General features: G+C 39.4%; 1 long non-coding RNA gene across 1 annotated transcript in view; it reads right to left on the bottom strand.

Moving 5' to 3' along the window:
• LOC131392800 (uncharacterized) overlaps nucleotides 1-16,854 on the bottom strand; it is a 214,016-nt gene that overhangs the window by 139,057 nt on the left and 58,105 nt on the right. The window lies entirely within an intron of this gene.

Raw genomic sequence — 16,854 nt, 5'->3', positions numbered from 1 at the left:
ATAACATAAGGATGAAAGCCTCTATAATGGCACAATCCAACACATTAGCTACCAGCTACATATGGTTTTTTAAATTTAAATGAATTAAAATTAAACTAAATGAAAAATTCAGTTTGGTCTTATTAGCCACATTTTTTTTTCAATTATTCCTTTTTTTAATTGAAGTATAATTGACATATATAAGAGCCTATTAGTTTCAGGTGTATATCATAGTGATTCGATATTTATGTACATTATGAAATGATCCCCCCGATAAGTCTAGTAATCTGTCACCATACAAAGTTATTGCAATATTATTGATGATATTCCCTATACACTAGCTACATTTTAAATGCTGCATAGCCTTATGTGGCTAGTGGCTACCTTACCGGGCAGTGCTGCTCTAGAAAAATCCTCTACGCAAAATGGAATGAGGTAACAGGAAGGAGTTGAAGAAGAAGCCACTACAGTCACCTTGCCCAGGAGAAACTATGACCTTTGTCAGTTAATTGTGATGTCCTTCACAAATATGTGAAGAGGTCATTGCTCTGGAAGTAAGGCTGGGACCAGCAATGAGCAATGAGAGACCCACCCAGGCCCTCCTGGCCCGCAGTGGGGAAGCTATTGCCAGAGCTAAAGGGCTGATGGTAGAAAGAGACCCTGGACCTGGCCCAGGAGCTGGTGAAACAGGACCACAGCCTGTTCTTAGAGTCTAATCAACGCTGCAGCTGCCCTGCTCAGCTCTAGAAGCCAGTACAGGAGTATCCAGGGCCACCCCTATCTTTTTAAGATGCAACGTTGATACGTGCTCTTCTGTGGTTTCATAATCTTGTTCCCACCACCAAATGAAAGCAGCACTCACCACTCATCCACACTCACCATTCATCCACTCTACTCCCAACCTGTCCTTGTTGAGCCAAACCCATTTCACCAGCTTTTGGCCATAGGTGAGGTAGAGTCCGACACACATCAGACTATATATTGAGCCCATCAAAGAGTGGAGCTCTGGGTGGTGGTGTTTTATTTTTAGCTTAACTAAAACAACCTAACACCAGAATGCTAAAGTCATCTGATCACCTTCCTCAATACCTTGGAGGCTTCTAAGGACTACCAGACTCTCAATCAGAACCTGCTGGAAATGTGCAATTTTTATTTTCTGATTACAGGCCCAAGCTACATGGGATATAGCTGAACTTGTGTTAAGTTCAACGCTCTTTTGGTGCAACCTCACTGGGTGGTATGGTTCAGTTCAGTTCAAATTGTGTCAGGACCTCCAGAAAAGAAAGTGACAAAACTAGCTTTAAACAGATCTCCAGTGGGGGCCAGCTCCATGGCCTAGTGGTTAAGTTTGGCGCGCTCTGCTTTGGCGACCTGGGTTCAGTTTCTGGGTGCGGACCTACACCACTCACTGCAGCTGTGCTGCAGCTGTTGCAGCAACCCACATAGAAAATACAGGACGATTGGCACAGATATTAGCTCAGGGTGAATCTTCCTCAGCAAAAAAAAAAAAAGATCTCCAGGTGATTCTGATTTCTACCTTACCCACAACCTCACCCCTACCTCTTATGACCTGTTAATGCAGAGGAAGGAACCAAGGTTTTAGAGTAACAGAGATTTTAGTTTCTATCTCATCTCTGTTGTCTTTTAGCTATGTGTTCTGAGTCAAGTAACTATGCTTCCATAACCTCAGTTTTATCCAAAATATGTGAATAACACCACCCTTGCCAGGTTGTTGCAGTGATTATAAACAGTGTATGTAGACCATCTGTCACAAAGATCCTATCTGGGTTGGTGACTCAGACAGATACAAATGTATACACGCATTCTTTTTCCAACTTTTGTGCTCCCACTCACAAGCCTTACAACTTCTATAAGCAGGTGTATTAGTTATCCATTGCTGTGTAACAAATACCTCAAAACTTAGTGACTTGAAACAACATTTGTTATCTTCGTTTCTGTAGGTCCAGAATCTGGGCGTGGCTTAGCTGGGTCCTCCAGCTCAGTGAGTTTCAGAGGCTGTAGTCATCTCAAAGTGCAACTGAGGAAAGATCCCCCTCCCAGCTCACTCACATGCATGATCATTAACAAGATGCCATTCCTTCCAGGCTTTTGGACTGAGGGCCTCATTTACTCACGGGCTGTTGGCCAATTCCTTACCATATGGACCTCTCCGTAGGGCAACTTGAAATATGTCAGCTTGCTTCCCCAGAGCAAGGAGATCCATACAGTGAGAAAGAGGGCTAGCAAAAGATCATGCTGGCAAAAGCGGAGTCACAGATTTTTAAAACCTAATCTTGGAAGCGACATCCCATCACTTTTGCCATATTCTGTTCCTTAGAATCAGGTCACTAGGTCCAGCTACACAAAAGAGGAGGGGATTACAGGAGATCGCAAATAGTAGGAGGCGGAGAGCATTAGGAGTTATTTTAGCAGTCAGCCTACCATAGCGGGGATATTTCATCTCATTCTCCTTAAGTCCACTATTTAGAGTTTAGGCCATCTTCCCTCTAACAGGAATGTACCAGCTCAACAGCTAAAAGAATCCCAGGGCTATACTTGGCTGTGATCAAACTGCTTCTATCCAACTGATGGGTAGAATGGAGCTGGTAACTTTCCCAGGGCCATGCTAATTGGATAAGAGCTGCATTCCAAAGGGAGACACACAGTGTTTGTGTTTCTCATGAACTTTACGAGCTGCACTAAAGCACGCCTCATTTGGACAGGGTCTGAAGTATACCACATGCCACATGCCTTATAGACAAGTCTTAACGTGGCCCCAGTTCTAACCTTTGTTTCAACTTTGTTCCAAGAAATTTAATCTTCATCAGAAAAGAATTCCAAGACAAGTTTCCAGGTGAGTATTCAGTGGATCAAGTTGCTACCCCGCCTAATCCTGAATACCTTCACTAAACGTGGAAAACAAATCCCACGAAATGTTGGGAACTGCAAAAACATGTGCTGGGAATGTTTGCCTGCTCTAGAGGCATCAGGAAACATTGGTTTAAAAAAATTGTTCACAGTTAGACTCTTTGATCCCTATTTCTGCTCTGCTTCTCATCTTCTAACCCAGTCATGAGCAGTTTTTGAGTGTGCGCCACCTGCCATTTCTTAGTGTGAGAAGGAGGCTGGGGAATCATTTCTGAATCCCATTTGGTCGTGGGTGATAGGTGATTAAGACATCTCATATTGATTCCATGGCCTACAAGATGGATAATTTAATTTTCTTCTGACTACAAACCAAAAAGAGCCAAGTGATCTGATTTTCCCACTTTTGTATTTTATATGTTAATTTCTTCATTATCACCCATCTTGTGTATTAACTTCTCTGTTGACTGGGAACAGCTTGAAAGCAGTTCAGAAGGATTAAGGAGACAGTGTTCCATTCTTTCTGCTTTGCCCGTGAAAATGCCTTTGGAGACCCACACCCTGGGTCTCTCACCACCACCTGAACACACAACACAAACTCCCTCATCTCCTTCCCTGGGGATAGGTCTCTCACTTCTACCGTGGATCCTCTGCTCATCTTTCCAGATGTAGCTAAAGGGCTTATACTCTGAGAAAAGGTCTGATAATTTCTCCAGTCAGAATTAATTGCTTCCCACCTCTGCCCTTTTTTGTATCTATTTTGTACTCCTATTATATCCGTTGTCACAGATTTGTTAAATATCTGTCTCCCCCATAAGACTACAAGCTCTTTGAGACCAAGTACTGTCTCTAGGACCTTTGTAGTCCCCAGGAGGTATCTATACGATATTTGGCACATGAAACAAATGATTGAATATATTGTCAGCAAATCATATTTTACATTAAAGAATGTTAAAATAACTTTAAGAATTAGAGGAAGGGAGTTTATAGTGAGTAGCATATTCTAAGTGGGGTCCATAATCCAAGATACGGGTCAGCGAACTGGACAAAAGGCTATAGTTTCATAGTTTTTAATTGATGATGTATGTGAGTTCAGATTCAGTTGGATTGTGTCATTAAGCACAGGATGAACACATGTCTGTTCAAGAAAATGAGCATGCTCATCTTGACTGACTCACTTAGTGGGAAGAGGCCAAAACATGCCATTTTGAGAGAGGCACTTCTATAATTCTTCAGATTAAAACTGAGCTTCTCATTTTTTACATAAAAAGAATACCAACCAAATTTCAGGAAAGAATTGCCTCATAAATCACATTTCCATAGAATGAATTCTAATGTAATTTAGACTTCAGAAGCAGTGTCCAAAGGATTCACTAAAGGCATTTTTACTAAAATAAGATGCCATAGTTTTCATATTACCGTTTCTTCAGGGTATGTTGAAAAACCACTGAATATTCTGAAATGAAACAAAAAAGACTAAAACTTCTAGAAATGGGTAGTAAAACGGCTACCAGCGTTTGTGCTGTTATTATTTAATAAGTATAGAGAGCAATAGTGAATTTATCCAAGTTCTGAAAAGCAGTAATACCATTGTAAAAAATTGATTCTCAATGGAATCATCCCTAGAAATATGTTACTTTAAATCATAACAACAACATCAATAGTTTTTTTTGGGGGGGGGAGGTGGTACCAGGCACTGTTCTAAGCACTTTCCATTTAATAACATTTACTCTGCCACTCCCATAGTATAGGTATTATTATTATCCCCATTTGGAAGGTTTAGAAATTGCAAATGTGTTGCTTCATACCCCTAGAAAAATATCTTTCAGTGAGAATAAACTGTTAACGCTGCAAAGAAACATACCCATATCTACTCTTTACTTGTAAGAGCTACCTATGGCAATCTTAGGACTGATCACAGAAGCTGCCTTTCCATGACTTGAGTTCCAAGTGGATGATTATACGTGTATGAACAATCTTAATGATTCATATCCTTTACTCTGTCCTTCTGCTGCAATTCATCATCTAGCCTTCATCAGTTCCAGTTTTTATGTACACCGTGAATGACATAGAGTGAAAGCACTCTTTTATCTCTGATACAGCACCTGGTCTCCACAGACACATTCACCTGATTGTCTCCCAGGTCATGACTTCACCAGTACAGGGATCACAATGAATTTTCCGTGGATGCTCTATATTTCCTTTGGATCAGGACAAAAAAATGAGTCAATATCTATGGAACAGGGATAAAGGAAGGAGACATACATAAAACGTCGTGAACTTTTAACTAATTTTGAAGGGACAGTCATGAATATTGGTAAGCATGAATGATAACTGTAAAAATTGGTGTCTACTTTGTACATATCTCAATATTCCTATGGAATTTGTTGTTGGTTTTTTGTTACACATTTTTTTAGAAGCTCAAAATCTCTGCAGAATTTTAAAAGAAAAAATACACACAAGCAATAAAATATTAAACTAGACAATAATAATAAGTTAGAATAGTTAGGGAAGAATTTTAAAATGAGAAAAATGTAATAATAGTCTTCCAGGTAATTCTGCATAAACAGCAGAGTTCTAGAGTAATCAAGGAATAAAATAGTTTTGCCCAGCACAAAGCTAAATATGCATGTATGTCAAAATGAAAATATTTATGAAGTCTGTCTTTCTGTAGGCCAGTGTAATCTAATAAATGATATTTCTCCATCTTGGGTCTCATTTGCTACGACTGGATTTCTACACTCCTGCAAAGTACAACCTATAATTACATTTGGGAGTCCCCAGAGGGTATTTTTATGGCCTCTCACTTACCAGGTTGCATCTTCCAGTTTCTCTCCAGCTCCTCTTTAGTAATGCTATTGGCTAGACATTTGCCAATCACTAGATTGCATGAGGGTCATTTGGCATTGCCATGCTGCTGAGGACCACTGTGAATATCTCTGAATTGGTTTGCTCTGCCCAGCCACCAATATTGCTGTTTCTGCAGCGGGTTGTATGTTGCAATGCCATTGCCTACTATTGCAGGCATGGAGAATGACCCGGGTGCTCTGTCTGCCTCTGGCTGTTGTTGAAAGCTACTGGCCCCAGGTGCCATTAGAGTTAGGACACACACACCCTGAGGCCTGAGACACTGAAAGGGGAGAGTCTGCAATACAATAGAGCTTCCGATGTTCTCTCCAGCCTTCAACGAACCAAGAAAATGTTGCATTCTGAGCCAAATGGAAAAATATCTCTTTTTCTTTTACTGAAGGCATTAGGCTCAAAGCAGCAATACCTCATGTTCCCAAAATCTCAGGGGCTGTTTAGTGAAAATAGTTCTTTCAGCTTTGACCTAACATCCTCTCCTCTCCCTCAAACTTAGACAGGGATCTATAAGGAAAGAGCTTTAGGCAAATTCTAGTGATAGACATTGTGCTTTTATTACGAAAAAAATTCCACTTTCCTCTGAAGACTGGGACATTTTTATGGGAACATAATTCTGGCTGTTTCCTCCCTTAAGATGAACATTGCCCAGGAGACTTCATAATCTCTCATGCAAATAAAATCTTGGTGGACTTGCTCCAACACTCACTCTTTCAGACATGCCATGAGTGAACATTTTAAGCTCAACATGGGCAACTCTTTTCTGCAATACATACAAAATACAATGATTCCAACGACTAACCCATTTCTCCCAGTAAAGTAGCCCAAAAGTAGTACTTACCTGAAACTATTATTGGCCAAATTCAAATGAATTGAGAGAATAATTTTATCAAACTCTTTAGATAGACTTATTAATTTCAATTTTTTATGTGAATTGACTGTCATTTTGACCATCCGTAGACAATGTCTTAAAGATATGCCAGATAACCAAAATAAGAGCCAATTGTCTCAAATGATTTTTGAGCAAATATATGGCATGACATAAGATACTTAAAAGTGTTGGATTGATACCGGCTCAAGACACGGTTGACATAAGGGAAGCCATGTTGTAGAAAAGAAACCCTATTGTAACTTTGAATGACCTCTGACAAACTCACCCTCCAGGAGATCTAACTGCTATGTTGATTTTTCAACCCCTGCCTGTGCGTATACCTCCCAGCTGCGATAAGATGATAACTTTGTTCTTTTGAGTTCCTTAGGAATGTGATGACCCCCAACAGAGAATCTACGCTAATAGCCATCATCAATGAAAACCAAAAGATCTGGCATGGTGACTCTCAGTCTCTAACACTAGAATGTTACCATTCCTAACCCCCTCCCCTATAACCCACCGGCCCATATAACTGCTGTAAGATTTTGTGCCCTTTTAAGATGTTTTTTTTTCAGACATTAGTCGGCCATCTTCTCTCTTGCTAGCAAGCTGTAATAAAAAAAAGTCCTTTTTCTCCTACCACCTTGCCTCTTGACTATTGGCATGTCTTGCGGCAAGCAGAAGGCTCCACGTTGGGTGGTAACAAGATGAACAAAACGTCAAACAGAAATAAAAGGTAAAAGGACTCTTTGCATTAAACCTTTCTGTACTGCATACATTCCTCCTTGCTTCTCCTATCCACTCTCTACCCCTCCGCCCTCTCTCTCTGCCCCAGGAATCTACACTGCACGGAGTACATCAATGAGTTCCCTTGCTTATTGGGCTTCTGGTTGACTTCAGCCAACTCAGGAGATAAGAAGGAAAAAGGAGAATAAGAATAGGGTATTTACTTGCGGTATTTATTTGGGCTGTGCCTCTCAAACAAGTCTCAATTCCCACGGGATGCCTTCTCCAAACAGCTATTTCTGTTAGCTTCCTGCTTTGACCCATTCAGGCCTAGGGCTGGTAACACTTCCCCATTAATACTCGCCTGGGGGCACTGCCTTACCCCTTGTAGTTTTCCTGCACTTTACCCACATATTTCATTAAACTCTCTTCAAATTACCCAGTTTGAGTGTGCCATTTATTTCTTGCCCTGAGTGAAACACTCATTCTAAAAAGAAAAATACGTATATGAGTCATTTAATATATTAAAACAGACCAGAGTCTCTTCTCAACTGCTCTGGATTTCATCACATGTTTATCTGAGAAAACAGGTAGGAGACGTGAGTTCTAGTCTCAACTCTACCACTAACCCTTCAGGATAGTGAAGAATTCTCCAGGGCCATGTTTTCTTAAAAACAAAATGGAGGTGTTAGACTCGATCTTTAAGGTCATTTCTAGCTCTGTGATCCTATGAGGAACTAACAAATTACTACATGGCAGTTGTCAAGAACGAATAAGCCAATAAAACAAATAGCATAGACTCAGAGCTATAAGGCACCATTGGAATATTTTTATGTAACACCCTTATTTCTTAGGTGAGGAAACAGACACAGAAGAGAGAAGAGACTTGTTCAACGTCACTGGTGATGAGCAAACTTGTTGGTGGCAACCAGTGAGACCCTGAAGTCATTACTCTTATCCACTGCACTATGACACTTCTCTACACAATTGTTGGTTCAGGCTGTTGTTGCCACGCTCTTTCCAACCTCAGGGCCTTTGCACATGCTGATCCCTGTTTTTCTCATTGTTCAGATCCCAGTTCAAATACCAAACCATAAGATAAGGCTTCCCTGACAACTTGATCTTATCTGAGTAGGATTCCAGCTACCCCTTATCCATTATTCTGCATCACTACTTCCTGTGTGTTGCCTTCCCAGCACTTAGCCCAAGATGTAATTAAATATTGTTTACTTGTCTCTGTTCTGTTCTCTTTCACCAATAGACTGTAAGCTCCCTGAGACCAAGACCGTGTCACTTTAAGGCATAACTCTATCCCCAGTATGCAGTAAAATGCCTGGGGCAGTATAGGCACTCAATAAAAGTATATGTTGAATTCATTATTGTATGTGTTGTATAGAACTACAAACTAGGATATAAAATGTAGTTGCTCAAATGCTCTAAGAAGAGAAGAGTAAAGTTAGACTTAAGCCTGAAGTTCTTAAATTTGAAGTGATCATCTCAGGAAACTATCTCCCTCCCCCTCTACTCCTTTTCTATAATGCCTTAGCTAATGGGCATGATTCGCAATGTGGAGTGGTACCCATACCACCACCCAGGGCCAGGAGGTCTTTGGAACAGTGTGGTAGCATCTTGGTTGACACAATGCCTAAGGAGATGCCACTGGCATTTAGTGCATCACAGAAGACAATCACACAAAACAAAGAATTGTACTGCCCTAAATGCCACAGGGGCCAACATTTTTCCCAAGATTTTGCTTCTTTAGATACCTCAGAGTCAACGCAAAAGAAAAAATCCATAATTACAGGAAGTATCATTAATTTTGAAATATTTTCAATGCTTAATGACCCTAACACATGCCATTAGCAGTGAATTGCTCAGCTGACTATGCTGGTTTGAGGAACAAGGGAGTATTAACAAATGTTCCACCTCCATTCTCTTCTTTGAACTTCAGAGACCAGTGGTTAAATAGCAAGAATATCTCAAGTAGTGTTTTGGCCTCTCTCGCTGCAGTTTTTCTTTGACAGCTATGTTTCACCCAAGTAATGGCCATGTGTAGCTGCCTCCCAGGGATGGATGCAAATATCCATTGTTCAAATCAGGATATATTTTTACCTGACAGCAACCTGCATTCTACGCAGAGCGAAGCTGCATTTTATCGTTGGTGAAGAGGCGAGTGGCAACTTGTGGATGCACAAGTTGTTGGAGTATGAATAATTGATATGAGACATAAGTCCTTTTTATGGTCTCCATTAAGTAGGAGAAAATCCAATCAGGCAGCACTGTTTTCGCGTCACCAGACTTGAAGTATGTCTTTGGAAATAAAAATATTGGCTTTTTACATGTCCTGAGCGTGGATTTAAGTCAGTCAGGCCCTGTAACTGTGAGATAGCGCTAAAATTAAAGTGTTAGAGGCAGCATTTCTACTTATATTAAGGAGAACAAAACAGAAAATTACTAAAATGGGTCAACTGATATAATGACATCTCCAGGCCTAAGTTTAAAAATAAAATGAGGTTGGTAGATTTTACTGGAAGGAGACAATAACCTCTTCCAGGTAAGTTATCAAAAAGTAAGCCTGGCACATTTGTGAACATTCTCTTTAGAATCACTTTTATTCACTTATTCATTCATGCATTAGGGCATTTATTTAATCAACCGATTTTTATTGAGGACCTATTTTGTAGTCAGGCACTAAATGCTGGGTTGATAGCAATGAAGAAAATGGACATAGTCCCTTGACTCAGAGACTACAGGAAATCTCAGTGCACTGTACAGGGCAAAAAAAACTCACTACAAAATTAATTTGTAGAGGGGCCGGCCCTGTGGTGTAGTGGTTGGGTCTGGCATGTTCCACTTTGGCGGCCCAGGTATGCGGGTTCCGATCCCGGGCACAGACCTACACCACTTGTCAGCCACGCTGTGGCGGTGACCCACATATAAGGTAGAGGAAGATTGGCACGGATGTTAGCACAGGGCTAATCTTCCTCAGCAAAAATATATATATATATATTTTATAGAATTCAATCATAAGAAGTTCTGTGAAGACACATCAGTCCAAGATGCAACCTTAGAGGTCATTAAGCTTGAACCTGCTCCCTCAACAGTGGGAATGCTGAAACTGTGGGAAGTGAAGTGACTCAGCTGAGTGTAGACAAAGGAAACAGAAGGCCTGGGGCTCACACCAGTTGACATAGATGCAGTAGATGGGATCTTCATCTACACATAAGGCTGACAGGACCACTAAAAGGCAAAATACAGCTGTGTATGTGCTTTAACTAAAATCAGGCTCATAGATCATGTATCTAAACATTCTTCATTAAGAACAATTGTCCGCTAAATGAGAGTTTTCCTTTTTTATTGTTTATTATGACCAAAACTGACTGTTTTCATTTGGTTTTGTTTATTAAGCCTATTGGTTATATATCTATGGTTTGTTTGCTTGTCAGTTGGTTGGCTGGTTGGTTGGTTGGTTAGGTGATTGGTTGGTGGGTTTCAGCAAGGCTCAACTACTTTACAGTTGTAAAAAGCCCATTATAGAAGCCAATCTAAAAAGGCTACATACTGTATGAATCCAACTATATGACATTATGGAAAAGGCAAAACTATGGAGATAATAAAAGGATCAGTGGTTGCCAGAGATTAGGAGAGAAGGAGAGGTGAATAGGTGGAGCACAGGATTTTTAGGGCAGTGAAACTAGTCTGTATGGTACTATAATGGTGGATGCATGTCATTATCCATTTGTCCAAATCCATAGAATGTACAGCACCAAGAGTGAACTCTAATGTGAACTATGGACTCTGAGTAATAATGATGTGTCAATGTAGGTTCATCAATTGCAACGAAGGTACCACTCTGGTGCAGGATTTTGATGGTGGGAGAGGCTACGCCTGTGTGGGGATTGGGGGTATATGGGAAATCTCTGTATCTTCTGCTCAGTTTTTCTGTGAACCTAAAACTGCTCTGAAAAATAAAATCTGTTTTTTAAAAATCCCTTTATAAAGACACAGATCACGAGTCCAGTAAACAAGGAGGAGACGAGTAGTGTTACCTGGGCCTACCTTTACTAATATTCCTTTATTCGTTTATCAGACATTGACTGCACATCCACTAGGTGTCAGTGACAATTCTAGGCACTGGGGATTTACCAAGGATAAAAACTCCCTGGAGTTTCATCCTAATGGGGGAGAAGGACAGAAAATAAAAACAAATCAATAGTGTATCAATTGTGGAAAAGCTCTGAAAAAAACAAGCAATGTAAAAAGAGAGAAGGACAGAGTTGGGGAACGAAAGGCTGCATTTGTGATAGGAAGATGAGGGGTCTCTTGAGTCAGTGCCATTTAAGCAAAAAATTTAAAGAAGGGAAGGGGTGAGGCTTGCAAATATCTAGGGGAAGAGTGTACCAGGAAGAGGGAACAGAGAAAGCTAAGAGCCTGAGATGGGAGAACACTCAACCTATTTGAGAAAGAGCTAGGAGGCCATTGTGGCTGGAGCAGAGGGAGCAAAGGGAAGACTAGGTCACGTGAGTATCGGAACAGATCAGGTAAAGCCTTGTAAGCCGTGGTAAGGATTTTGGATTTCATTCTGAGTGAAATGGGAAGTCATTGGAAGACTTTGAGGCATGCATATACACAGTGTTACTATAACTTAAGTGTTTAATTCAAATGACAAAATTGTGTAACATATATTCTACCCATTTGTTATAATATTTAACACTTGTGTATACTGGTCTTTAGATTTCAAGGGCTTTCATCTGTATAACTGCATTTTTATCCTCATAGGGGTGCTCAGTGGTGGAGTGTGAAGGAGATCCGTAAAATGGAGACATATGGGTTAAGGCAAATATGCAAATATGCAGCCCGAGACCGTTTCAAATTAGGCCCCCATTATCTGTCCCATCATAGCATGCATTAATTTATCAGCACAGGGCTTCATCTAGCACATCCCTAATGAATATTCATACCCTATAGAAGAAACAGAAAATTTTGGAAATTGGGTCCCTGCCGTGGATCTTGAGGAGGCTGGGAGCACGGCTGGGTTGTTGGGTAGCAATTGTGAGTGACTTTCAGAGAGGTGGTACTGGAATAAAATCAGCAGTACTTCAAAGTGGAGAGTTATGGTTCCCCGAAGTTGTTTTTCTACTTCGAGATGTCCCCTAACGCCTGGAGAACACTGGACAAGCTCTACCCAGCGCTTCTTAGCCTGCCCACCAGAGGCACACCCAGAAAGAAAACTTCCCAGCACAAGATTAGGTCTTGAAAATTCATCTTCATTTTAAAAAGCCCTTAGGTCTTCTCTCTGAAATATTCTGCCACACTATTTGTTGTTTCCTGGACTGGAGAATTAGGTTCTTTGTGTGGTTCTGTCTGTGCTTCTGAATGTTTATCTCTATGATACTACACAAAATACACAGTCAATGTTATTCATTTTATAGCCGGCGGATAGGGACAGGAAGGGTTGTGTCAGACAACTAAACATATATGAGGACTGCTAAGTCCTTGGTTCTTACGAAGGTTCTTCTGGAATGTTGTACCAGTTTTCTGCCAGAACTGACAAGTAACATGGGGCCTTTTGCTTCCTAAAGGTATTGCAATTTGTGGGGTATATTTAATATCCTTTGTGCCTGCCTTTGGGCAGATATAAAGTAAAAATGGGAAACATTATTTCGCTATTCTTCCCCTTTAAAATGAAATTAAGGAGTGTGTACACTTCCAAAAGTAGAAATTTTTGGTTTATTGCTATGAATTTTCAACAGTCTCTACATTTCCCATGATGAGCAATTTGGTGTGTGTCTGATGCTCATTTAAGCAGTCACAGTAGCAGATGGATGTGGAGGTGATGTCAAAATCTAGAGAATCCATCATATATTTATGAATATAAATCATTGTTCATCCCCAAATTAGTCAACTACAAAATAAAATGTATAAACCAATCAAATGTCTCCTATGTCAATTACCAGATTTTAATCCCATATCTACATAAAAAACTCAAAGGAAGACCTCAAATTTGAAAATAGCTACAGTGTTTTTCATTATAAGATTAGCATTTTCCTTGAGTCAGTAATTCATGGCATTTTCCAGCTTTCTCTCAAAGCTATCCGTATAAGATGAGTCAAAGGAAAGAAGATAAATGTGGACATTTTAAATAAAACTGCTATCTGTGTAATCAAACTTCTTCTTCTGAAATAACTATACCACCTCCTAACTCAGAGCCAAAACATGATAATTTAGGGGTTGAATGATTATATTCTAATGAAGTAACCCATTTGATTTTTGACTTTTTAAATTCCCCATTTTATATTTCTGAGTGGCATGACAGAACATGCAAGCTCTTCAATACATACAGAATGAAAATTAATTGAACTCAATATTGAAATTGCCAAATCACCCAATTTCCTAAGATATAGCTGATGAAAAACAGAATATTCTAATTTTTCTGAAAAGAGGGAAGAGGGTAAGAAAGGTATCTGAAAAGCTTCAAAATGTTGTGTATATATAAAGCACTATTGTGTATGAGTGTGTATATCACACACACACACACACACATCCTATGGTTCTGTTTTCTGGAAATCCCTGACTAGTATACTATCTCACATTGTTGTTATGAGGATGAAATGAGAAGTTCCATACAGTGCTAAAATATTGTAAGTGTTCGATAAATTTTGGTTTCTTATTCCATTACCCCCGCCTCAAAAAAAGTTACAGGGAGTCCACTCACAAGGCTAGTTCTGAAAGCAAATTGGCTTTGTCCTTTGGGCTTTGTAGAAGAATCAGGGAAGGAAGTAAGAGAGAAAGTCACAAGGGATGGACTCTCCCACAGGAGCTGACTGGGACAAAAAAATTGAAGTCCAGTGTGTCATTAGCTGCCATTCGGCCCAGATCCAGTCCGAGGCTGGGTCTCACTCCACCAGAGGAGAGGGTCCTACGCCCAGCTAAAGTCATTATCTTTTAAATGAGAGCTGGTTTCTGGAAACCATTTCACATCAAACCCAGAATCAAACTGTGTTTCACTTGGACTCTGGCCTCTAAAAAGCAAGTAGAGAAAAAGGATTCAAAAATAACTCCATCAGAGAAAGCACTATAAAGTGAGGCTGAGGTATTTCTTTGTCACTGAATGTGATAAAAATAATGTAATACCTTAATACCATCATTGCTCTTCATCAGAATTTCTAAGGGAAAAACTTAAACCAAAGCGGTTCAGTTATAGAGTTGACCTATTCTCATAAGGTAAATTCACACAGTCTTTTTTCTCAATGGCCAACATATATTTCACTCTCTCATCTCTCTCTGGACTCCCTGACAACCTTTGATTATGAGTTAAGCTGATTTCACCTGGGAAGATGTTGAATTTTATGATCATTGCTTAATAAAACACAATCACAAACTTCTACGGTCAAACTAGACCAATTTAAGATTTCAAAATTTTGGTGGCTTTCTTAACCACCAAATAGGTATTGAAAACCTATTTCCAAAGATATGTGTCTAGTAAAGATGTGGGGAAAAGGCGCATCATGTCCTAATAGAACATAAATTGGGCAGATCATCCTGGGGAGCAGTTTGGTAACACGACACCGAAATGCAAAATGTGTATATCTTTTGACTCTGTGTTTTCACTCTGAGGAAATGATCTAAAGGAAATAATAGGACAAATATACAAAGATGCATGCACGAGAATCATAATTGCAATGTTGAATATAACATAAAATAAAATCACTATAATTATACGTCAATAAAGCTAATTGCATAATCATCATCCATACAATCAAATATTCTACAGCTACCACAAATGCATCATGCGAAACTATTTTATGTCCGTGTTATATTAAGCAGAAAAAGGAGAATTTAGAGTGTGTTCCCATTTTGCTTTTAACAAAAATATTATCTGTATATAAAATCCAGGAGAATATATAAAAAAGATTGAAAATTGTCATCTCTGGGTTCTTAGATGAAAGAATACTATTATTTCTTTTTCTTTTATTACTTTCAGGATAAATAGTCCATGGATTTTTATAATCAGGAAATCAGGTGTAGTTATTTAAAATTTTAACTATAGATAAATTAATACATAATTTGATTAAATAACAATAAATTTGTTATTTATTAAATAACAATTTAATAAATAAATTTTTTAAATTAATAAAATATTTGTTTTCACATATTTTAAGTAAATTTTTTTAGCTTTTTCTTTTTTTCCCCCCCTGAGGAAAATTGACCCTGAGCTAACATCTGTTTCCAATCTTCCTCTTTTTTTTCTTTTTTCTACTCAAAGCCCCCAGTACATAGTTGTACACCCTAGTTGTAGGTCCTTCTAGTTCTTCTATATGGGATGCTGCCTCAGCATGGCTTGATGAGCAGTGAGTAGGTCTGTGCCCAGGATCCAAACCGGTGAACCCCGGGTCACCGAAGCAGAACACGTGGACTTTGCTGCGCCACCGGCCGGACCCCTTAAGGAAATTTTTTAATGTTCAGAGTTTCAGAAAATTGGTCAATAATTCTTAGTGTAAGGCATAAGCAGAAGTGGATTTTTTTCAGATTCAAACAAAAGAGAATTCTTTGAAATCCAAGGAACCCACAAGAAAATATTCAAATGCTCAATAATCCTATAAATAAGAATATAGGCTGAAATCCGTGGTGACTACTGAATAAATACACGTGTCAGTGTCTGTGGATCTGTGGAGGAGCAGGAGCCATTTGTCAATGAATGACTTAAGTATCCTGCGGATGGATTCCAAGCACGGTCTATCATTGACTCTCTTATGTGCAAGCTCACACAGCTTTTGGTATCATCTCAGCTGGAGTTATTTTTACATTGCAAGTTTGCCTAGCAATTTCTCTCTGAGTGTTTTTCCACTGATCCTCAAAACAAGCCCATCTTAGAACCAAACTCCAGCCGGAATATGGTTTACCATGCAATCAGTGTAAGGAGAGCTCAGTCATCTTCGAAGAGGGATAATGTGTAGAACAAGGAAATATATTGTATTTGTCTATCAAGACAACAAATTAAAGGAATTAATCTAACTTTCTGTTCTAGGACTCAAGTGTAAACTGAGAGGTGTGATGGGCCTCATTGCTTCTGAGTTGTATGAAGGGGTGACAACAAAAGAAATGTAAATAATAAAATCAATAAATAATAATAGATAGATAATAAAATTTAACAATAGAAAAGGCAGATCCTGGAGTCCCCACACCATGCCAGTTTTAATCCTTGAGTTTCTACATAGTGGGGAGGTGGGAAATGGGTCACGTGGAGGAGACAGAGGGCAGGAGAAGAATTTGGAGGACTCGGAATAGCACCTATTTAGCAACTGGTATCAAATTATTTCCAGTGGTTCTAAAAAATGTGGGCATCTTTACCTCCCAAAGGACATTTGGGAACATCTGGAGACATTTTTGGTTGTCACAACTTGGAGAGGAGCTCCTAGCATCTAGAGGGTAGAGGCCAGGATGCTAAACATCCTACAGCCCCCACAATAAAGAATTATCTGGCCCAAAATGTCAATAGTGCCAAAATTGAGAAACAGCGCCTTAAGCATTGTTTATAAAAGTTATAATAA

The sequence above is a fragment of the Diceros bicornis genome, chromosome 27, assembly GCF_020826845.1.
Source record: "Diceros bicornis minor isolate mBicDic1 chromosome 27, mDicBic1.mat.cur, whole genome shotgun sequence".
NCBI classification, from domain to species: domain Eukaryota; kingdom Metazoa; phylum Chordata; class Mammalia; order Perissodactyla; family Rhinocerotidae; genus Diceros; species Diceros bicornis.
The sequence above is the reverse complement of the archived record's forward strand: the minus strand, read 5'-3'. Positions and strand labels throughout refer to the sequence as shown.